Genomic DNA, 26,359 nt, shown 5'->3' on the forward strand with positions numbered 1-26,359 from the left:
GTTTGGTGTCGGTCTCCACCTCGCCCGCTGGGTGTTCGAACGTGAGTCTGAGTTGGCGGGTGAACTCATTGTATGAGTGCGCGGTATCTGAATCCGCCCGGAGAACTGCCGTGGCCCACTCAGCTGCCTGCCCGGATAGCAATGAGACCAGAAGCGCGATGCGTAGCCGATCGGTGGAGTACCTGGTGGCATTAAACTCAAACACCAGATCAAGCGCTGTTAAAAACACATTACACTTCCCGTCTGTGCCGTCCCATTTATCCGGGAGTGCCAAGAATACATCCGAAGGAGGGGGGGGGGGTTGGTGCGGCGCCGCGGCCGCCGCGACGGGAGACCGGCTAGCCGCGCTATCTACAGCCGCCCGGAGATCCGCGTTCTCCTGCCGGAGCTCCGCGACCTCGCGGCGCAAGGCCGCAACGTCTTGGAGGTCCCGGCGCAGATTAGCGATCTCCCCGGTTAGCGTGTTGATGAGCTTGGCATGCTGATCAACCACATCGCAGAGGTGCGCGTAATCCGCTGGGTTCACCGCGGTGGGCTCAGTCATTCTGTCAAGAACTAACCTGAGATGACCAGAAGACGTAGCTTTAGCGGTTAGCCCTTTGTAGCGTGAATGGTAAACCCAAACGCGGAAGAGCACGAGTAGGCAGGATAATCACGCTTTTAATCTAAGGACTCTCACAAATGGGGAGCAAGGGAAAGACACAATCTAACCCGCGTCCTATAAATACACACTCGATCAGGAATTGAAACCAAAGAGGTGAGTACTCACAGTTAGATGGAGGAATCCGACGTGGCATCGGCAAAACTCAATGACTGAGCGAGGTGCTATGGTTTGTTTACCTCTTTTATACTTCCTGGTTTGCGACCGCTTAACTTCCGGGTCCTAGTGCCGGTCGCGTTCCGAGTGTGCATGACAGCAGCGTTCCATACTTTGCAGGTTACAAGCATCTAATGTTTCAAATGAAAACCAATGATCCTTATAAATAAACAGCTTAGCTTATTGATTAGAAATGCTCTAACACTGATACTAATATTAAGTAATGTTGCTCACTGGTAAAAAAAGACCCTCAGAACATGAGAATATTAAGAACATGGCCATGAATGTTGTAGAGTGTGTGTGTGTGTGTGTGTGTGTGTTTCTTTTTTCAGACTCTTTTATGTTCTGGCACCTAGGTGGTGGAATGAACTTCTTCTGGAAGACGTATCTGTTTCTTCAATATTCAGACTAATCCCTCTGTTCCACCCACTGTTTTAAAATAAACTTCTTTCCAACTGTGTTTAACAGATGTCACTGTCGCTGCGTTTACACTGTCAGTTAAATGTGACCCAATTCCGATTTTTTGCTCATGTGTGACACATATCGGATATGTTCTATGTCCGTGTAAACAGGAAAAAAACGCATGCATTCTGATATTTCGAGATCGGTTTCAGGCCTCCTTCATATGTGGTAATAAATCAGATATAAATCAGATACAGTATGTGCTAATGTGATTATTGTGTAAACAGACAGATCGGATTTCCTGAGGCATTGTGTTTTGTAAGTCATTAAAACTGCAACTTCTTTGCGGTTTAATGACGTAATGTTATCTTCCGGTGGAAGCGCGTGCGGAATTATAACATCGCAGGTGACATGGAAGAGGAAAAGCAGCCCCTCCCCACCTTGTGTTAATGCGTATTTAGGCTAAATAACATTAAGAAATCCGTATTATAAAGCATATGCACAGGCTGCAATTATGCTGTTTTTTTCTCCTCCTCCGTTTTAAAACCATGGTGACGTTTCGCGAACTTTGCATATATCGCAGAGCGTCAAGCATACTTTACCTTTGTCTATCTTGGCTAGTGTTTAGCGCAAGAACCTCCCTTTGGGTATGCGCAATGTTTCAGATGGCATGGCAAGTGTAAACACGTGAATCAGACATGAGTCATAGTTGAAAGAACGTGTAAACAGAGTAAAAAAATCAGATAAAGACAACAAATCAGAATTGGGCATCGAGACCCGCAGTGTAAACATAGCCTTAGTTAATAACCTAGTAACCCAGTGTAAGGGCCAATGCCTGAATGTGAATATAGACCTATCCAGTTTTTTTTTTTTCATTTTTGTTTGTTCTGTTTCTGAAAGTGTATCTGTTTTCATCTGTTTCCTCTATATCACTCAGTCTGAGGGAGAAGTGTTTCTGTTCATCTTCTAAATACTCCACTCTGCCTGAGTAACCTGATTCATTACGCAGATCAGTCGACTGTTTACCCTTAACTGGGTTTATAATCCAAAATGTCTCTGTATGTAAGATGTGTTGGGTGTGTGTACGAGGTGTTCATGAACACAGTAGAGCCTTTTAAAGCACAGAGTTGCTACATGCCACTTAATTTAAATATTATTTTAAAATATTGTAATACTAAGATTTTGAAAAAAGAAAAATACTAAAAAACACACAATTATCTTTTGGCATAATGCATCATGGAATCTATATTATAATGCATCTCAATAATTCCTAGAAAATATAGACAATCAGTAAAAGCTGTTCTCCTACTGTGCCTTCTTGACCTTCACGTCCAGCAACTAAACTACAATGAAAGAAGAGCCTGGGAGGAAGAGTCTGTGGTTAACATAAGTTGCTGATATAAATGCACTCTGTAGTTTCCTCATTGTTTTTTTTTTTCACAATTAGTCCTGACATCTGAATTGAAGAGCATAATAACGTGTTTGTCACATTTATAATGATGAATTCATATGTGTTGTATTATATGTGATTATAACTTATAATCTATATTGATCTTATGTTGATCCTAGTCCTTACAAATTCTAATCCTCGCTAATGCTTACTCTAGTTGAAGTCTACTCTAGAGGTCACTGTACATCCTAAAGGCGGATCTCACATATAATAAGAGTCAGTGTTCATTTGTTCTGTAGTGCAAAACTGAGGCATTCGTTAGAATTTTTTGTTTGTTTGTTTTTGTCTAAACATCTAATCGCACATCTCAAACCTATTTTAATGCTTCCTTTTATCACTCAGAAGTGTGTATTACTTGCATCATAGGGTTGTGTGTGCATTGTAAAGAGGATATGCAACAACACCTTTGGTGATGAAAGCTATAACTATAAGCGAGGTGGCATGGAGGTGTTGTGGTTAGCACTGCGGCCTCGCACCTCAAAGACCCCAGGATTCCAGTAACCCTGTATAAGGTAAGTGGTGTATGCGATAAGACATATACACACTGACAAAATTGTTGGTACCCATCTGTGAAAGAAAGAAAAACCCACAATGGTCACTTAAATAACTGACTAAAGTAATAATTAAAAATAAAATCAGATAATTAACCAATAAACATCTGGCATTGCTTTGAATTGTGGTTCAACAGAAGCATAAAAAAAAAATTCAAATTGACCTGATTTCAAATTACTGAATTTCCTTGTTACAGATATCTGTAACTTTCAAGTGGACTTCTGTGTCTGTCAAACGGTATTTTGGGCCACTGAACTTGTCTACGCCTGGACTAGTCCAATGTTTGTTCTTAGTCTTTCTTGGATGTTTCTAGCTGTGTGTTTTGTGTCATTATCCTGTTGGAGGGCTCATGACCTGCAACTGAGACCAAGCTTTCTGACAAAGCAGCCCCTGAACATTCTGATCTCCCTGAAGCTTAGTGGCTTGTCATTAGGCCAGTCTCGCCTGTCTATGATTTGATTCCTCCTGAGTTGTCCTCCATTAAGTCCACTTTGCCTCAAACTGCAACGTATGGTGCAATCAGACACTGATATACCTTGACCTTGGAGTTCATCTCTTATCTCTTTGTTTACCATTCATATTACCTGTCTCTTCAATTTGTCCTCAGTTTTCTTCTTGCAGGCATGTCCAGGTAGGTTGGCTACGGTCCTGTGGAAATTAAACTTCTGAATAATTTGTGCACCGGTAGTCACAGGAACATTAAGCTACGAGATTAACTTATAGCGTTTGCCTTGAACATGTTAAAGGTAAAAAAAAGCCTTTTTTACCTCCTGAGACACCTTTCTCCCCAGGAAATTTAATCCATGGAAAACAATACACTTTTGGTCTCCTACTGCACAATTATCTTTGGTTATTCAGTCAATTCCTGTTTACGCCAAAAGCTGGGCCACATCTCAATGCAAAACTATGTGCTGAACTTTATATTCTCTATAAACTATCCAGAATAAAATTACTATATTAACCTATAATTCTAATGCTGAAATACTATACAAAATGTAAAAACTGAAATTTAATACCCCTTAAATACTATAGTTAAATGCAATATCATGAAACTGTAAAAAAATATATAAAAATACAATTCTAGACAAAAGGGAGAGAATGTGTACTAAATGTAAAGAAAAAAATATATACAAACAAAAGCCTCTGTTTGCGCAAGAGAGACTAAAATAAATCCTTTACAGATGACTGAGTTACATCAACTCCACAGCTCCTCTTTCAGGCCAATGCAGTCACAGCAGGAGAAGGCCATAAAAGAGACCCATCAACCCTGTGTTAATTATGGCTTTACAGGACTGTACACACTGATACACACCGGCATCATGAATTAGATTTAGATTCAGATTTTTAATGAATCCTGTAAGACAAGACATTGAGGATAAGGTTTCATTTTTAATGTATTCAAGTACAAAATAAAACAGAAAACAGAAAACGTACACAACAAAAGAAATGTATATAACAACAAAAAACAGCAGATATTCTTGCATATTTTATAAATACAATAATAGTAAATGATAATACATAGTTTTAAAATTATATTTATAATTGCTGTTGTTTTCCCAGACCTTTTATATTTACCTTTGAATATCAGTGCTTTAGCAGAAGAGTTAGGAGGTGGAGGTTATAATGAACAAATTTTCAACAGTTTAATTCTGATAAATATTAAACCTTATCTAATATTCTTAAGTTGTGTTAAATAAACTTGTCATGCCTCCGAGTGGCGCAGTGGTAAAGTGCTCGCCCTATCATCCGGAGATCGCTGGTTCGAACCCTGGGTGATTCCTCTCACAGCTGGAGGCACAGAGAGAGCTGATTGGCCGAGCTCTCTCAGAGGGGAGGGATGAGAGGTACTTGTGCTCCCACATTAATCACGGCTCTACAGCCAATCAGGGGTCTGTGAGCTCGCGCACGCGAAAGGAGCAGATAGCGCTTTCCTCCGAGTGTTATTCCGCTCCTAACGGTGCGTGAGCGAGCAGTTCGAAAAGATGCGGGCGACTGACGTCACGCGGTTCGGAGGAAACACGTGATAGTCTTCGCCCTCCCGACTGAATGGTAGTAGTAGCCTTAATGTGGGAGCCCCCTAGTGACGGGGAGGAATTGGCCACGACTAAATTAGGGAGAAAATTTGAAAAAAAAAAAATAATAATAATAAACTTGTCATGATTTTTTACCTTGTTTTTTTGTTTATCTTGCATTTCTATTTCTTTTATTTTAATTTATATTTGTCTTATATTTTACTGACAAATCTTTCACAGTGTAACGCATAATGTAACACAGCAGATGATTAAGTTCAATTATTCAGGCTGTATGAGCTCTCTTAAAGCACTGCTGAAATCGCACAACCCGCATAACACGCAAATTAACCATCTGAACTCCAAGAAGCTTCTTTTATGAGCAGGTGGCGGTTGTTTTGAGGGCAAATTGGTGAATAGTGTTTATTTCACACTGCTGTAGATGGCACTGGGATTCTCAGCATTGTCAGGCCTACAGAAAGAGAGTAAATGATCTCACAACATCTAGCAGAAGATAATTACCAGCTCTGTTATACTAAAACAGATTGACTTCTCTCACCTGTGATCAGCACCAACGTTAATAAATCTGACACTAGCGTACTGAACCTCATCCTCCTCAGAGGCAGAAGCTTTCACAGCAAAACTCTCAGCCATGTTCCTGGAGTCAGTTGCTTTCTTGTGAACAATGCTGGCATACAGAACTTCATCCTGTTTGCTCGAGTCGGAATCAGATGGAGGGTTGATTGGATTTGCTGCTACATTGTTGGTATTGAGCTCATCCTAAGGTGACAGAGCATGGCACATGAGTACAGGAATGAATATTTATATAATTGATTTTGATTGGTATGATGGTGTCAATTAATTAACAGCAGGGTTGACTGCAGTCCAGCTAAAAATTACAAGTTTACATTAGGGTGCTCATGTACATATTTTTCAAAGTGCAAAAACTTTAAGGCATTTAACTGATGATTTTCCCCAAATTCCTGTTTTTCCAATTCTGATCTAGGCTACAGTATCATTCTGGATTTTGAATGCATCTCTACAGAACATTCATCGAAATTTTGCTAAAATGAAACTACTAAAATTGGGTTAAAAGGCATTGTTAAAACCTGGACTAATCAAGCAGCATTTTCAATAAAGAAATGTGGTCAAACATTTTTTTTAAATGGTTGTTTGTTGAAAAAAAAAACAGTGGAACTGTCTACACAACTGTAGAACTCATTAGAACACAAACGTTCACCCCAATGAGAATCTTTTGGATATGGCGGAGAATAATTTTTTTTTTTTATAAATAACGACACTTTTCCTAAAAATAAATTCACCTAGTTAACATTTTTAATAAACTTTAAGGTTTCATATTTTGTGAAATTAAAGAATGACCCCTGAAGGAGTGGCTAGCGCTTTCCTCCGAGTGTGTTACTCCGCCCCTAACGGGGCGTGAGCGAGCAGTTTGAAAAGATGCGGTCGGTTGACGTCACGCGGTGCAGAGGAAACACGTGATAGTCTTCGCCCTCTCGACACTTTTCCTAAAAATCAATTCACCTAGTTAACATTTGTAATAAACTTTAAGGTTTCATATTTTGTAAAATTAAAGAAAAAGAACCAATTATTGAACCACAGTATTTATTGTAAAAAATGCTATTATAGTATGTGCTGTGCCAATTATCTATATCTGTTTTATCATTGATATCCATACAGTATATCATGGACTTCAGGATATCGTGTTTTCCCATCATATGCGGGTGCTAAGGTAGATAGATAGCTAGATAGCTAGATAGATAGATAGATAGATAGATACATACGACAAACGGTGCGGGACTAGTTACGCGCCGAACTTTCATACGGAAGAAGAAGAAGAACAAAAATAATAAGCCGGCAAGATAACAATAGTATCTAGAGAAGTACATTTCCTAAAGGAAATGTGAGTGGTGCTCGCCATGGCAAAACTCGGGCCCCCCAAATGTCTATGAAAATGGGATCTTAGCATCATGTTAGTGACTTTTTCATGATGTTGCTAGCAACATGCTAATCATAGCTAGCATCATGCTAGCAACATGCTAATCATCTTAACACCATGCTAGCAACATGCTATTCATGTTACGTGCAAAATGCTAACATAGTTAGCATAATGCTCGCAACATGCTAATCAGCTAAACGTCATGCTAATTACACTAGCATCATGCTAGGAACATTCTACACATGTTGTTAGCGAAATGCTACTAAAATTAGCATAGTGCTAGCGACATGCTAATATCGTTAGCATTATGCTAGCGACGTGCTGATATAATTAGCATAATGCTAGCAACATGCTAACATTGGTAGCATCATGCTAGCAAAATGCTAATCAGGTTAGCATCATGCTAACAGCATGCTAATGCTAACAGCATGCTAGGGAGTGTGGCTTATGAGCATGATGACAAATGCAAAAGACTGATTGGGTGCCTGAGTTCAAATAAGGGCCTCCCCCGTGTATCTACAACAGTGGGTTCCACAGTTAAATTAAATTAAAAATTTCCTATGTAATTTACCATTGTATGTTAATTGCCCTCTGCTGGGACAGTTAACCACTCGCCCCATAAAAAAGTCATAGCACTCCATTAGCCAATAAGCCGCATGGTTTGACACCTCATTCATGGGTCTACGACGAACGGTGCGGGACTATGTCAAAGTTGGTCTCAATGTTAAGTATGTGGGCAGTTAATTGACCCCTGCTGGGGCAATTTACCGCTCACCTCTTAGAAAAGTCACAGAACCCCATTCCCGAATAAGCCACACGGTTTGACACCTCATTCATGGGTCTACGATGAACGGTGCGGGACAAATGTTTCGCCAAAATCCCCATTATAAGTCAATGGGGCAACTTTGGGGACCTCTCTTGCCCCGGGGGTAAAACTTATTAACGATTTGACATCTCACTCATTGGTCTACGACAAACGGTGCAGGACTAGTTATTTACCAAGATCCCCATTATAAGTCAATGGGGCGGTTAACCCTAACACTACTAATATGGTAACCCTACTAACCCTAACCCTACTAATATGGTAGTATATGCAATGAAAAAGCTATTTACACATGAGAGCTCAAATGTAAAGCAAATTATTAATTTATTGTGTATGTTTAACTTCATTCAGCCGTTTAAGTTATATGAAAAATAACATGCCTACCAGCCCACTATTATTTTCTGTTCAAATTTAAAGATGCCCGTGTGTGTGTGTGCAAAATAAAGTACAACAAAAAATACAGAAGTGAATAATCTTTAATAAAGTTAGCCTAATACAATATTGTTTCCAATGCTGAAGCAAACATGATTTTGTTATAGTCTAGTCGCTAAATACAACGCGGCAGCGCGCTCCGAGGTGAACAACCACAGAAACCCCAGTTTCTGTAATGCCTCTTCTCACCTTTCATTCACTAAAAGTGTAAAGTTATCAAAACAGTTTCACCAATGGGGGAATTCACAGAATTGTGGAGTTTAAAACAATTTAACAAGACCGAGCAGACATCTCTGCCTAAAATGTATTTCACCAGCAAAACATAAATAGAAAAATAAACATTAGTAGATGAAAAATGTTCAATGGTAAGAATTTAATAAGACTTCACAGTTGGATTTTTTTTTTTTTACTTTGCATGTAATTCATAAATTTAGCATAGTAAAAGTACCCTAGCATAAGTTAATATATACCTATATCAAATAAAATTTCATATTATACACACACACACACACACACACACCACACACACACACACATACACCACACACACACACACACACACACACACCACACACACACACATACACCACACACACACACACACACACACACATATATATATATATATATATATATATATATAGTTCATTCATGTCTTCTGATGATAGCAACACATTTTTACGTTTAAAACCATTTAAACCGAGGCGCTTTAAATACTTGTAGTTTCCTCAGAATAACACAGGAAAGGTGAAACTAAGAGAAAACTAAGTAAAAAAGAAAGACAAACTATTTAATGATACATAGTCAATGTCTGTATACAAAAAGTAACCAGTGATATACTGTTTATATGTTATGTGATAAAATATAATTGACCAGTTTCTGTAACATGCGTTGTACTACATGACATATGCATGATATATGAATAAAAATGAACTGGCATTTCCAAGACACTGCCCTTGTTGCAGATACTTTAAACATTTCACCACATGGGAAGCTGTGGGATTTATTGACTGGAATCTTCAACAACCACAAATGTAATTAAAGAATACAACACTAACAAGATGAAAGACTTAAGCCTTAAGTGTAAATGCGCATCTCTTTGTTTACAGGTGTGACTCTGATTTTGGGGAACCTCTGATAACGAGTAATGTGGCGACGAGTGTTTCGAAAGACGAACAAAGATTTTTAATAAATTTTGACTTGGAAAAAGAACAAGTCTTGGTTTACGAGCACTAGTATCATGTATCACGCATGCGCTTTTTGTTTTGACGTCGAGCGTTTTTTCTCTCTCTTGCACTGCGGAATTGTGGGTAATCGTCTCCCCCACTGGGTCTTAGTGCTTGTCTCTCACTGATATAATCAACATCCATGCACACGTGTACTGTTTGCTATAACACTGTGACCACGTGTCTGTGTAAAACATTTTATTTTGTGTTTGTAAGCGCGTGTGGACAGCGCATGTGTACTGTTTCTTATAGTGTACTGTTGTGTACGCATGTGTACTGTTTCTTATATTTGCTTTTCAAGTCTCATTAGAGGTTAAAAATCCATGTTCTCCCTCTCTATCTTGCCTTTAGTGTGTGTGTTTGAGTGTGTGTGAAGAACCCCCTCTCTGCTTCACACACACACACACACACACACACACACACACTCTGGTCTACACAAAAACTCTGCTCTGTTGCGATTTTTTTCCTAGCTAAAGTTCAGGTTCATTTATTTGTTTTACTTTACAGCAGTGATTCTGTTAGAATGCGCTTACACGTGTCATTAGCGATGTTCCTTGCTATTTTTTCCGGAAAAACAATCTGTCCAGTAATGTGTGTGTGTGTGTGTGTGTGTGGGTGGGTGTGTGTTTGTGTGAAATTCAACGAGAGTCTACTGTGTAAGATCTAAAGAGGGAGACAGGAGGGGCTGAAAACAAGAGTCTCCTCTCACTCTATCTTCACACACACACACACACACACACACAGAGCGCCTACACGCACAAATGGAAACACTTATCCGTCGAGATTTATTTAAACTTTTTTTTAAAGGTAAAGTGCAGGTTCATTAGTTTTATTTTTACTTTATATTTTGTATTAATTCCTTTTAGATATTTATTTTTTGGGCTGTGGAACAAATAATCTGAGTTTCCATTATACAATAAAAGCCCGCTTCCGGAACGAATTACTGTTTGTATTTTCGGCTGACTTTTATTTTTTTATATTATTTAAAAAGTGTATAAGAGTGACAGAGCAAGATCACATATTTGATGTAATGATAATATGTAAATATGCAGTAACTTAAATGGCACGATGTCTTATGCATGAAAGGTCGGACCATTAAAGCACTAACTTAGGTTAGTGACTGGTACTTAGACACTGACACTGTATATATCTCCAAAATGACAAGCTTGATTTAATCATAAAAAAATATGTTGGCGAACTGCAGTTAACTAAAACAGTCACTGCTCCCCCTGGCGGGACTATACAGCATTGCAGACAGGCAAGAGGGCGTTTATGGGGTGAGGCTTTGTTTACTGTGGCATCGCGTTGGATCGGGTTCTGTGCACAGATCGATCACGGATTGGAAAACTCTGTCAATTCTAATGTGGTAGGAACTACTTGTATTATAACAACGTAGAAGCTATTGGGAAAGACAGCAACTCAGTTACGAAGTGGTAGGCCATGTAAACTCACAGAACAGGGTCAGCGGAAGCTGAGACATGTAATGTACAGAGGTCACTAGCTACAGAGTCAGTAGCTACAGACCATCAAACTTCATGTGGCCTTCATATTACCCAAAGAACAATGTATAGAGAGCTGCATGGAAGTGGTTTTCCATGGGTGAGCAGACGTATCCAAGCTTTACATCACCAGGTGCAATGCAAAGCATCGAATGCAGTGGTGTAAAGGACTCCAGTACTGGATTCATCCTATCGTACATTATTACTTCTACTTGCTATTTTTCACATAGTGGGCTACTTGCCCTACCTTGCACATTTACTTTATGTACACTTTATGTACATCTGTACATGCTTAGGATTCCCCAAACTCCAACCTGCCTTTATTTAACCTGTAAAGTCACTGAATGTTATGTAATTACTGTGTATAGTGTTTTGTCTTCAACAAATGTGCAGTGTTTTATTTTGGTTTGTACTCTAAGAGCCACAAACAGCTGGAATAAAATTCCTCGTGAGTGTTTAAGCAAATAAAACCTTATTCTGAAGTACAGTATATGCTGGGGAATGGAAACTTGAACAGGTTTTAAGTTATGAGTCTTACAAAACACAATAGGCAAAAAGACCAAAATCAGGGTACAAATACTGAAAGATCATGACGTTGTGTAACAGAAATTGGCTGTTGGGGTGGTGCTAGTGACATATTATTGAATATTTTACTACTAATAAGATACACTGAAGTATTTAAATAACAGTAGAAACACAAAAAGCAAATTGACAAAAGTTAACAATAATCTGAAGATTATTTACTGTACCTGTTTTAAACTTTGATCTGCTACTGAACCAATTCTTTTCTTTTTTCTGTGAAAGAAAACATAATTTTATATAATGCAATGAATTTGTTAATCCTGTTACAGTAAACACTTAATACGTACAATATGGTGACAATTTTGCGTACCTGTGACCATCATGCTTACATGTGGTTCTTCCCCAAAATCCTACCAAAAAGTCTAAAGCACACAATTCTATAACGTGACTATGTTTGCTGCAGTGTTACAGTTTCCCTTCAGTCTAACTAAGAGGCCTAATCATGTTCCTCCCTGAGAAACTTGTGTAATGAACACATAATGTGTTAAGGTTGGAGTAGGAGAACTAGTGTGTCCCACTCACTCAAGTGTCTGCCAGAGCTCATTAATGCTCATGTGGGTGAATAAACACAAATCCCCACAGCCACGCTCCAACATCTAGTATAAAGCTTTGATAAAATAGTGGAGCTTGTAGTATCAGGGAAAGGAGTTGTAATGGGATGGAAGGGGAGGTTCCACAAGCACACATGGGTGTGATGGTCAGGGGTGCACATACTAACTTGGACTATTACAATGCATATTAAAATTTACCAAGTAATATATGTACATAAAACCTAAAATTAATTTAAAACCCAAATAAATAAACCTGTATATAAAAAGCTCTGATTATAACCTCAAATTAATATAGAAAAATTCTGCATTGTCTTACCTTACAAGACAGCAGGTGAAAATCAAACAAACGAAGACAATCACAAGAGCACCAAATCCTGCATAGACAACTACGCTCTGAAACCCTGTGCGGACAATGATGTGGAAATTAATAAATGTTTGTCATATTTAATATTGAAGTAATTCTGACTTATAGATTTGCATCATTGCCCTCACAGTTTACAGTGACAGACACTGCAGCTGATCTCTCAGAGCCGTGTTTATTCTGAGCCTCGCAGTAGTACTGTCCACTCTGTAGAGCTCTGTAACTCTGTCCAGATCCTACAGCTGAGGATTCATTCACCTTAAACCAGGTGTAGATCTCCACAGGTGGGTTAGCATCACTGCTGCAGGTCAGAGTCACTGAACTGCCCTCCACTATCTCACCAGAGGGACTGATGTACACTGAGACATTCTTTGGAGGATCTAAAACGAAACAAAAACAAAAAAAAAACATCAATCAATCAATAAATAAATACAAATAAATTATGTACAATTATTAAAAGATGTAAAATGTTTGGGAAAACAAGGCTCTCAAGTAATTCTATGACAAGTTTATCTGTTATTGGCTGTGAGGAGATCTTCATCATTAACTTACACAGAACATTCAGAGTTACACTGCTGGACTCCTGATGTCCGACTTCATTACTGCACTTGCACTTGTACTCTCCACTGTCCTCAGAGCTGATGTTGGAGATGGTGTAGGTCTTTCCTTTTCCTATTAATGTCATACCCTTAAACCAGGTGTAGTTCTCCACAGGTGGGTTAGCATCACTGCTGCAGGTCAGAGTCACTGAACTGTCCTCCACTATCTCACCAGAGGAGTTGAGGGACACTGAGACATTCTTAGGAGGATCTAAAACAGACAAGATAGAAAGTATACAAAGAAAACACTATATTTTTGGATTGTTCAAGGTGAGGGAGTTATATAATGGACCACATTGGATCATTATTAACTCACACAGGACAGTCACAGACACAGCAGTAGAGGACTGATTTCCATGTTTATTTACAGCCTGGCATGTGTAATTTCCACTATCCTCAGATCTGATCTTATCAAAGGTGTAGTTTATTTCTGTTCTTAGAGATGATGTTCCCTTAAACCAGGTGTAGTTCTCCACAGGTGGGTTAGCATCACTGCTGCAGGTCAGAGTCACTGAACTGTCCTCCAATATCTCACCAGAGGGACTGATGGACACTGAGACATTCTTTGGGCGATCTAAAGAGGACAGGAATGTTACACTGTTAACTAGGAAATCTATTAACTTTTATCTGTTATTGGCTTTGAGATCTTCATCACTATCTTACACAGAACATTCAGAGTTACACTGCTGGACTCCTGATGTCCGACTTCATTACTGCACTTGCACTTGTACTCTCCACTGTCCCTAGAGCTGATGTTGGAGATGGTGAAGGTCTTTTCATTTCCTATTGATGTCATATCCTTAAACCAGGTGTAGTTCTCCACAGGTGGGTTAGCATCACTGCTGCAGGTCAGAGTCACTGAACTGCCCTCCACTATCTCACCAGAGGGACTGATGGACACTGAGACATTCTTTGGAGAATCTACAGGGTTCCATGAAAAGGGTGTGAAAAGCAATTAATAGCCAGAAACAGTGAGTGTATGTCCGTTTCTTATTTTCTTAGTTTTTCATCTCACTAATTGAATGAAACATTTTGTGTGAATATAAAACACACCTCTTTGACCTTACAGTCATGATTCTGGGAATATCTTTACAGTATATGTATTCAATAATAATTCTGAACACCTTCATGACATTAAGTTTGTATGTGCTTGTATTATTCCCTTTTCAGGGTCAACATATGATTCTCAATAGATTTTTTATGCCTTAATGCTTAAAGTTACTTGTGTCTTTATTTATTTAATTATATGATTTTATAATAAACACATTTTCATCTGCTACTATCACAAAGATAGTAAAGACAGTTCCAAATTATAGTAAAGGTCTTTTTTATAACTGTCTTTACTTTTATCAGACATTAAACCATCTTTCCGCCCTTAGTGCAGATACTTTAAACATTTCACCACATGGGAAGCTGTAGGATTTATTGACTGAAATCTTCTCTTCACCTCCACCAATGTACATAAAGAATACAACAATAACAAGACAAAAGACAGCCTTAAGTGTGAATGCGCATCTCTTTGTTCACAGGTGTGACTTTGCATAGTGTTAATATACGTATTCAACATTCAACATATAATTAGAAGGTAAATAAATCTCACATCTGACTCTGAGTGTGTGAGCAGGAGAGGGGAGATGTTCATATCCTCTTACAGCACAGCTATAACTGCCTGCATCCTCACTGCTGACCGACTGCAGGTGGACTTCATTGCTCTTGATGGTGTTTGTAGTTAACTCACTGCTGTTTTTGTACCAAATGAATGTTGGATCAGTCAGACTGCAGGTGGTTTTACAGGTCAGAACGGCTGATTGTCCCTCTGTCACTTCTGCAGGAGCGATCACCTGAAAATCTTAAACACAGAGAGACATCAGGAAAACAGTAGTAAGGCCATTAAATTGTCAACTTTAAATACTCCCATGTTTTAAAGGACAGTGAAACCTTGGATTGCGAGTGGTCCGCCAGATAAGCGAAGATTTTTTTATTTTTTATTTTGACTTAAAAATGAACAATTCTTGGTTTACGAGTACAGAGTATCATGCGCTTCTTGTTCTGACGCCGAGCATCACATGATCACAACTGAGCCAATGTTTTTTCTCTCTCTTGCACTGCGGAATTGTAGGTAATCGTCTCCTCTGCTGGGTCTTAGTGCTCGTCTCTTACTGGTATACAGTAATCAACATCTGTGCTTGCGTGTACTGTTTACTATAACCGTGTGAACGCGTGTGTGTGTGTAAAACATATTTTGTTTTGTGTTTGAAAGCGCGCGTTTCTTATAACAGATGTGTGCGCACGTGTAAAGCAAAAGAAAGTCTCATTAGAGGTTAACAATCCATGTTCTCCCTCTCTGATTCAGCCTGTCGTTATATGTGTGCGCGCGGGTAATTTGACACCGTGCCAGTTCACACACACTCTCTCTCTCTCTCTTTCTCACCTTTAGTGTGTGTGTGTGTGTCTGACACACACTCTGCCTTACACAGAAACTCTGCTCTGTTGCGATTCAAAGCTAAAGTGCAGCTTCATGTGTTTGTTTCTTTTACTTTACAGCAGTGATTCTGTTAGTATGAGCTCACACGAGTATCATTAACGATGTTCCTTGCTAATTTCAACAAAACAGTCTTTCTGCTTGTGTGTGTGTGTGTGTGTGTGTGTGTGTGTGTGTGTGATATTCAAATGAGCGGAGAATAAAAGGTTTACTGTGTAAGATGAGAAGGGGGTGGGGGCGGGAGGGGCTGTAAGCAATAGTCTCCTCTTAATCTAGCCTCACACACACACACACACACACACACACACACACAGCGCCTGCACGTAGAAACGGAAACACTTATCCGTTGGAATTTATTTTTACTTTGTTTTAAAGGTAAAGTGCATTAGTTCATTAGTTTTATTTTTACCTTATATTTTGTATTAATTATTTTTATGTATTTATGTTTTTGGCTGTGGAACGAATAATTAAGAGTTTTCATTATTTCTTATAGGAAAAATTTAAATTGGTTTTGGATTAAGTTTTGGAATACAAGCCCACTTCCGGAACGAATTATTATTGTAATCCAAGGTTCCCCTGTACTAGTTTTCTATCTAATAACATTCCTATTATATTTATTTATTTATTTATTTATTTTTGTTAGTAACCTTTTTAACTCTGCAGGCTTATCATTGTTACTCAGGCACCTATAGATGGTTTATTTTAAGAACATGTTAGTGTTAGGGCTCCCCCTATTGGTACAATTCTGAGTCTGCACCCTTCGGACAACTGTTTGTTGTTGGACTTTTGTTTTGACTTTGTGTCTCACTGTCTTGTGCTTCCTGCTTGTGTTCATAGGTGTCCCAGTTTAGTGTCCCTAATTAGTATTATTATTTAAACTCCTATGTTTAGTTCGTTATTGTCTTGCGTCTGTTTAGTTTATTTCTGTTCTGGTTCACTGTTGGATTTATTACTATTCTGTTTTTTTTTCACTTTAAGAAATATCTACATACCTACACAGTGCCTGAGACCCCCATATGTGACAGTTAGAGATCTTTATTAATCTGGTACAAAACTCTGACCCTCCTGTATCTAAAGAGAGATTATGGCCTGAGTGATAAATGTAGAGAAGAAGATGATTTTATTTACCTGTAACAGTGAGAGTAACTCCAGGTTTACCCGTCCATCTTTCTTCGTATACATTTGTTATGATTCTGAAGCAGTACACATTTTCATCTGTTTTCTTCACGTCACTCAGTTTGAGGGAGAAGTGTTTCTGTTCATCTCCTAAATACTGCACTCTGCCTGAGTAACCTGTTTTTTTACGCATATCAGTAAAATCCTTATTCTTAAATGGGTTTATTAACCAATATGTCTCTGTCACTCTAAGACGTGTTGGGTGTGTGTATGAGCCGTTCATAAACACTGTAGATCTGTTTAAAGCACAGAGATGTTCCTGACTGTATGTCACACTCCAACCATTCCCAAGAGCTCCTGAAACATGACACATGAAAGAGGTTATTAGAGGTCATTATCCTGAGCTCCATAAAACACTGAGTTAGTTACAGCTTCACTTCCCTCCTCTGGAACTCTGGGTTTAAGAAATAAACATAATTATTTATGACTGGAAGAAAACTGTGTGCAGTGATTTTGACACAGGTGAGTTGTGAAGTCAGGACTTGAAATAAAGAATTTACTATTTAAACTAAGTGTCTGCATTAGTATCCACTATTCACACTTTAAACTTCAACATTTTATAATTTACGTCCAGTGTCAATGATACATATATTTAAATCATGTTTAATTCAGGTTGACAGGAATATTGTACTAATTTTAGAAATATTGTACTCTCTTTTAGATACTGTTAAAATGTTGATGTATTATAGTTACTCCTGAGTCGTTCTTTAAAAATAAGAAACATAATAATTTGTCTTGTGTGATATCAGGAAATCCACATGAGCAGCAATATACCGTACAATAACCAGGATATACTGGACCTTTCCCTGTGTAAACACTGACATAACGCTGAATTTAGTCATCAAATCTGAATAAGTAACTTTGTTCGATTTTATTACGTAAATGTCAGGTCATTAAAAGCAAACAGTCCACTGATCAAATATCTGTTCAGATCATCATAGGTGCTAGAGACAAGAAATCCTTGTGGTTTAATGTATTTTATCATTTCCAGTGTGTGTGTGTGTCTGTGAGAATATTAACATAAGACTCACCTGTGATCATGAGGAGGAAGATCAGACCAAGCAGAGCAGCTGTTTTAAGGAACATCATTCTTCTATAAAGATTCTAAATGCACCTAAAAGATAAAATTTTATGCCAACAAGTAACAAAACCACAACGTGACCTAATAAGTTAAAGGTTAAAGTAATGCCTTTTCTTACATGGCTATGTACAGCGATTTTATGTGTGTAATAAATCGCCACTTTCAGTACTTTTAAACAGTCAGAGTTAAAGCCGTAACTTTTTGTGTTTTATTTCTTAAATAATAATTACATAAAGACATGTACTATTAATATAGTGCTATGTGTATTGTTATTAGGATGATTCTTTAAACATTTAAAGATGTTTTAATCAATTATAATAAATGAATATTTATGAGCTACAAATAAAAACTGCATGAAAATATGTTCTTGTCGTTTAATGATTTGCATATTACTTGAATTGCCATTAATCACATATCACAATCTGTTCCTTGAAATATTTGTCAAACAGAATACAAAAGTCATGCAAATTTTACAAACTTGGGGTCTATAAAATCCCATGTATCATTGGCCTTTCGTCATCTATTTCTATGGACAGAATGCCTTTTATTTTTGTTTGTAGTTTTAGATCTGCCCCATAACTAGTGATAGGAAAGTGTAATCACTAGCTGAACAGTTAAACTGTTATTGTTGATCAACATTCATTATATTCAGCATAGATAATGCTGCTGATCTTTAGGCTGCTCCGGACAAGAGGTCGCCACAGCAGTCCATCCAGTCTGCACACACGCTTGGCAAAGGTTTTACAACGGATGGCCTTCCTGACAAAACCCTTCTATGTGATACAGGCTTGGTACCGCCACTGCATCAAATGGTTGGTGTTTGGGTTCTGGGTGGAAATCTAACATGGACAGGAGAGACATCTACTGTCCCACTGAGCCACCAGTGCCCTGATTCAGCAGAGATAATGACGTATAATAAATGCCTTATATATTTTAATGTGTTAATTAAATCAACAAATTAACAAATATACAAACAAACAGATAAATAATCTGTAAATTGCTCTAGGTGTATACTCTGTAACTCTGTAAATATAATGTATTAAACAGACTAAAGTAAATATTCTACTCTGTTCATGCACACAAAAATTTCACAAAAACTATGATTAAAAGATTAAAATTGACCCCAAATTAAGTTCAAATGTAGCGGCCGTGTCACCAGGTAAGACTGTTCCTGATTGGCTGTGTGAATCTACAGAACCGGGATAATTACAGTTAATCCACAGTGTCACTTCATACTGTTACGTTTTTTTGACTTATGATGGGTGGTGGTGCTTGAACATTCAGTTTAGATACATTTTAAATAGACAAATAAATAAATAAATTAAAATAATTTTAATAAATGCCAAAATATTCCTTTTATTTTATGTTTTTTAAAATTCCAAGCGCTTAAAAGCCCAGTGCCGCGCCTTTATTGCACACATATAGACAATAAAGTGTCAAAAAAATCATGTGCGCACACAAAAAAGCCCATGACTCAGTTAATATACAGGTGAGTGATGATACACAGGCTTAAGTGAGAAGAGATTTTTATAAAAGTGTAAAATAAACAATTTCTCCTGCTGTGTGTAACAGTATCTAAGCAGTGCCATGATTGGGCTACTGGACGTTTGAAGGGGAAGTTGATCCGTGAGTGTTATTATGTAAATGAATGTGGTTTTGCACAAGCAGAGCAGTTTAGAGTGTGTGAGCTTCATCAGTGTCCTTATGTACTGTAGGCTGCTGTAGATGTGTAGATGTGTGTGCGTAATAAATGCTAATGTCCGCATGTATACTGGCTCTTCTTATACACATTTTTAGAACTTCTTCTATACACGGCCAGATAAATAAAACCCCAGAACCTTTAAAGAGACAGAGCTATTGGTTGTAGAAATGAGTTTAAATAAATAAATAAATCACCAAATAAGTAAACAATGATGCATACAATCATTAAACTAATAAATAATTATAAAAATAGAAATTAATTATTTGAATCAATTTTTTTCCCATAATTTCTTAGTAAAGACAGACATTAAAGTCACATAGTTCCTAATTTAACAACAACAACAACAACAACAACAACAACAACAGTAAGCCTCTGTATGTCCAGGAAAAGTACATGCAATGAAGAAATTTTGTTTAAAAAAATGATTAAACATGTAATGTTTTCTTACTGTGTCTTCTCGACTTTCACGTCCAGTGACCAAGTTGTGACTGAGGAAACGAGTGTGTGGTTACGACTTGCTGCTGATGTGAACACACTATTTTGTTTCCTCTTTTTTTGTAAGAAAGATACAACCTATTTTCATTGTGTGAAATCGTAAAAAGGATCAGTGGAGTTATATAATCACAAACATCTGTAATTTATAACAGGTATTAAACTCATAGTTTGCCATTTATTTAGAGTTTGACAATAATTAATATATCTGCTTATTTTTTTATTAGTCTAAAAGTAAAAAAAAAACAAAAACTGTCTGCTCCATAAAACTACTTCAATGAACCCTGGCACTGAGTATGATAAGAAGTTACTTTTGGGTAAATGTGCTGCATGCTTGTATGTGTATAACCTCAGATGTTTTATACAAAAACTGTCAGACTTTTAAAGAAAAAAAAAATGTTTTTTAAAAGTGTGTTAATGAATCAGCAGGATCATGTCTGCGCAGAGTCAAAACTGTACATGCATTGTGTGTGTAAAATATTTCAACACATTGGTCTTGTGCGTAAAAAAATGACCACACTGCCTTGACAACCAAAGAAGTGAACACCACAGCACCAAACACAGACGACATGCACACACGTTTGAAACAGTCTGTCTTTTTTTTTTTTTTGAATAAGTAATTTATTGGTATTATTCTAATTGTGCACTTTATTTTATCTTATTGTAGCCCCTAGAATAATACCTTAGCACTTAAATCTCATCTGTTAGTCAAGTTTAGACAAATATGTAAAAGCAGGCTTTGTGTAGAATTGTTACAAACATGTTCCGTTTCTTTATTTGGTGTTTAGGTTCACAGAAATAATTTGCCTTGGTATTAATGTGTACTCTGTGGTTTGGTTGCAATATATTGTGTGTCATGAGCTTGTGCTGAGGACAACCAATGTTGATGAAGTTCGTTGTTGTGATTGGAAGATGAAGCGTTATGACCAGTGGTTCTGTATTGTGATTGGCTGTGGGGCGGGACTTGGTAAAAGAGCAGCACGGCAGAGGAGAAGAGGAAAGAGCGAGCTGAAACTAGAGGCTGTGCTTGGAAAAGAAAAAGGAAAAGTATTTTTTGTTATGAAGGAAAAGTACAGTTTTTAATAAGTACATTTATATTTTGTTTTGATGAATGGTACTGAGTATGACCAAGAAAGACAGTGTTGTGTCGAAGTTGGTTCCCCCATTAGGGTGTGTTTTTTAGCCACAACTCAGTTAAAACGGCACAGGGAACGTGCATTTAGGAGAAGGCTTGCCCTCGAAGGGTTATGTGCGTGGGAATCTACGGAGCTCGGTAAAGGCCAAAAATCACATTGTTAATTTTTTTTAATCCCTGAGAAGATGGCAAAATTCATGCCCCTTTAAAACATCTAAACTTATAACATGCGTTGTATTGTTTTTTTTTTTTTTTTAATCACTGGTATACACTACCCATTTTTTATTATTTAATAAGAAATAAATCACTACCAATGCTCATTCCTTTCATATACAGTTTGGGTTTATTCAGATAGATGTGACCTAGTGAGTTGACATCAGGCAAACAAAATGCAAATAATATCGCAATATTATAATTATTCTTATACTAATTATTATTATTATTATTATTATTATTATTATTAATGTCTTGAGACTGTATCTGACGGGTCTCTATTCTGGCAATATGGTTTTGCTCCATTTTACTGAAAATACAGATTTGAGAAGAAATATCAGACAAAATCTCTCCTGACTTGTTTCCAGACCACAGGAAAAGTCTGTACATTGTACTGTGTCACTGTCAGATACTGTTTCCGTTATATTTTCTAAGTAAAGAGGTTCCCACACATATCCGACTGTTGCCACTGATTTGTTTTCACACCACATATGAATTAACTGAGTGTTATCCTTCTAAATATGTTAATTATAACAAGGAAAACACATCCAGATGGATAGAATTATTAGTATCAGATACTGATTCCACTCTTCTTTCTATGTAAATAACTTCCCTCATGTATCACACTCTTACTGTAGCTGTTTCATCATTCTAACACTATGTTCATATTTCCATATGTTCCAAGTAAGTAGTAGAAGTTCTGTTACTGCTCGCTTGCTTATATGTCATTTATAACATCCTGATGGAAGAGTTGTGTTAATGTTCCCCCTTTACTTTTTACATACAGATTTACAAACCAGTTTTACATGGTTTAAATACCTTCACTTGACACTTACATCATTGTTTGTTCCTTCTTAAGTCAAATAATTATTTAATATTCATTAGATATAAGCTTCTTCTGTTCAGGTCAGATTGGTGTGGCCTTTCCCCATTACTATTCTCATCTCATATTTATTCATGTCTGAGTAGGCCTAAAAGATCTTGTTTTTATCGTTCCCTATTTTGGAGATGTTTTGGTTTGTTCCTCTTTTCTTAATCAGACTATTGACCACTGTGAAGACCTGGGCATTCATTGGAACCGCAATTATTTTAATCTTCCTTATCAAGATGATATGGTTAGTTTAAAACAATTACATTCACCTAATTATTGGGATGATTATTTATACTGCTAGTTTTTTTTTAACCTATACTCCTCAAATCAATTATATGATTCTATTTAGTTATGCATATATAGTAGATTATCATTGTGTATAAGAGTGCATTTAAAAAAGCAGAAGTCTATCTCTTTTACAGTCTTGTTTATAAATATTATGAATGTTATTATTAACATTACTTTTCCTATTACTATAATTTTTCTATTATTACTATTTAAATTTTTTTTTTATTTATTGCTCTGTTTTCTTAATCCTGCCTTCTACTTGTGTATTTCTCACTTCCTCAATTTGTCGTGCAGGCGCCTTTTCTTTTATTGAAGTGAGCGGATCAAGGCCTCTTGAACAGATGCCTTGTGGGTATATGGTACCTTACTGTCTCAATGTCTCAATACATTAATAATAATAATAATAATAATAATAATAATAATAATAATAATGCGAGATAATTAGCAATTTATTCATGTAAACAATAAAACAACTTGAACAACTTTGTTGCTTTGAATTTTTATACTTTGAAAATACTGTATTTTAATTTTAGGCTGATAGTGTGAACATGTTAAGCTTGGACAGAACAAGAGAGCAAACATATACCAAGAACAGTCAGCACTCTTCCCCGAAGAGAGTAATGTCACTAGAGTGCGTTTTCCCTGATTTTCTCCCTAATTTAGTCATGTCCAATTCCTCCACGTCACTAGGGGGCTCCCACATTAAGCTACTACTACCACTTAGTCGGGAGTGTGTTTCCTCCGAACCACGTGACGCCAGCCGATCGTATCTTTTTCGAACTGCTCACTCATGCACTGGTGGATGCGGCGTGACGCACTCGGTGGACAGTGCTATCCGCTTACAGATGCCCCTGATTGCTCATAAAGCCGTGATTATTGTGGAAGCACTAAGTACCATTGAGAGAGCTTGGCCAATCAGCTCTCTCTAGACCTCGAGCTGACCTCGACCTACAGCATCACCTGAGGATCGAACCCACAAAAGTTTTTTTTCGATTTTTTTCGATTTTAATGCCGGTGTAAACAAGCCCAAACACACAAGGGAAACACTGCTTTATTGGAAAAACTATTTAACAAGAAACATCTCTGTGCGTGCACACAGACACTATTGGAATCACTGCTGTAAAGTAAAAATATATTAAGACTCGCTGGTTTAACATGGCAAACATGTATTAAATATTTTTGTTCGTCTTGCAAAACACTCGCAAACCAAGGTTACCAGATAATCTGAGGTTCCACTGTATACAAAAATTAAGATGCGTTTATAAAATGCATCAAAAGAGCCAAGTACTGCATTTATTTAGAAAGCAGTCTAATAAACTCTCCCCCTTTACAGTCTTGTTTATATTTAGGTTAACAAATAAATTATTTATGTTTAGGACATGTAAAGCCATCACATATATCTCTTTATGGAGATCTCTCTCTATTCAAGTCTGAAAGAAAACACACACAGTAACATCAGAAATGTGTGATAAAGCAGAACGTTTTACTAACATTTTTTTTTTTACATCAGCCATCATCACACCATCCGATTTAGGAATATTACTGATTAGAAAAAAAATATAAAATTGTTGCTGGAGTTACAACTGTGTGCAAGAAAGAAACAGAATCACATTCATCTAATTTCTGTTTTTAGTTTTAGAGTTTGAGGTTATTGCTGTATTCTAGCAGTCAGCAGATTGGCATGCATTATCAGGAAGAGAAACCTGAATAACAAAAATAATGGCCTTATTGAAAGCCTTGAGTTGTTGGATGTGTAAAACTCCAAAGTGTAAAAAGAAAAAAAAAGGATATATATGTTTTTTGGCTGTATGTAACACCTATTGACCAGACTGGAGCTGTTGGTGGTCCAGGAGGATCCTCAGGGATGTGGATGCCCAGGAACTTGCAGCTGGTAACACGGTCTACCACCTCTCCATTGATGTGAATGGGTGTGTGTGTGTCACCGCTCTCCTTCCTGGAGTCAACTATGAGCTCCTTGGTCTTCTTGGTGTTGAGCAGCAGGTTGTTGTCAGCACACCATACAGCTACTGTAGGTGGTCCACCTTCTCTCTATAAGCTGACTCATCATTGTCTGAGTCCAATCATTGTGGTGTCATCTGAAAACTTCATGCATAGGCTTGCAGTCACTTGTGAAGATAGAGTAGAAAAGGGGACTTAATTTATTGTTAAATCTACTTTGCAGCCCTCACCTATGGATGCATGTCCAAGCCATGTGATTGTGTGGACTTGTCCTTGCACAGGCTTTCTGAATAGCATAATAGACAGTTTGAAATCCAATTTGTCTAATTCCCAACTGATTCCAGTCTGGATCTGCCAAAAATAAGATTTAGTATGGGAGTCTGAATAAGGACATGTAGTCTTTAATATCAGAGTTGAATTGTTCTGTGAATGTTGTAATTCTTAATATAATAATGTAATAATTATTAAAATATTTAATTAGTGTAATATAATACTTACTTAATGCTATACATATTCATATAATACTATAATTATGAATGTAATAATGTAAAGTGCAGTGATGCTCAGACGGTTAAGGCTGTGGGTTCTGGTTTACTGATCAGAGTGTTGCAAATTTGCCACTGTTGAGCCCTTGAGCATCTGTCCAGGGGTGCTGTATCCTGGCTGATCCTGTGCTCTGACAACAGCTTAATAATTGGAATATGTAAAAAAAAAATATTTCAATGTGCTGTAAAGTACATGTAACAAATAAAGTAATTGAATAATGTAATCTAATAGCATAAGTATAAGTTTGTTAAAATGCTTACAATTCCACACAAAGCAAATCTTTATTTGCATACACAAAACTCAGAGAAAATGTAGTGAATATAAAGCAGTTCTTTACATAGGACTGAGTGAAATCAACTCACCAGCTCCTCCTTCAGGCCAAATGAGTCACAGCAGGAGATGGTCATAAAGAGAGGCATTACCCCAGTTATTTATAGCTTTACAGGGCTATTGTTTGCCATCATCATGAAGTACATAAAAATAGAGTTTTACTGTATCTAGAGTAGTTTTAGAGTATATTTTAGAGTATAAAATAACTGGCTGAGACTTGTGGTCCTAGTACACATACTGTAATGTGACACTCTCACCAGCACATGATTAGGTGCAACTATTTAGGCTGTGTGAGCTCTCTTGAAGCAAATGACCTCATTTAATCACACTGTACCAGTGCGTCCATTATAATATTATAAATGCTTAATATATTCTATTAAAACCTGTAAATTATATTAATAACGAGGTTTAATTTTTAAGAACCACAATTTTAAGAAGCACAAATTAAGAAATACAACATACAAACACAAACAAATGCCTTAACCAGGCAAATTTAAACTAGTAAATGTAATATTTAAAATATAAAAAAAAAACATATTTGACAAATGTTTTTAACAGTATTGCATACATAGATGATATCACAAAACCAGGGATAATATACAGATTAACTATAATTAACAGATATTAACTATGAGCAGGTGGAAGTTGAATCAATAGGGGAATGTTGTTTGTTTCACAGTTCTGTAGGTTTTAATTCTTTTTTAACAACAGCTCTGACATTAGTGCAGCTTTAAATCACAGTTAATATTAAGGTGCTATTATTAATATTAACTAATAATAATTATATTATTGTTTCTGTAGTATCAGCTTATTCACAGGAACAT

At 37.1% G+C, this 26,359-nt stretch overlaps 1 pseudogene; it reads right to left on the reverse strand.

The window, feature by feature from the left end:
- Window positions 1–4,677: 4,677 nt before the first annotated feature.
- Window positions 4,678–26,359, reverse strand: part of LOC128506994 (B-cell receptor CD22-like) — a 56,230-nt pseudogene continuing 34,548 nt past the window's right edge.

The sequence above is a fragment of the Clarias gariepinus genome, chromosome 18 (assembly GCF_024256425.1).
Source record: "Clarias gariepinus isolate MV-2021 ecotype Netherlands chromosome 18, CGAR_prim_01v2, whole genome shotgun sequence".
Taxonomy (NCBI): Eukaryota; Metazoa; Chordata; class Actinopteri; order Siluriformes; family Clariidae; genus Clarias; species Clarias gariepinus.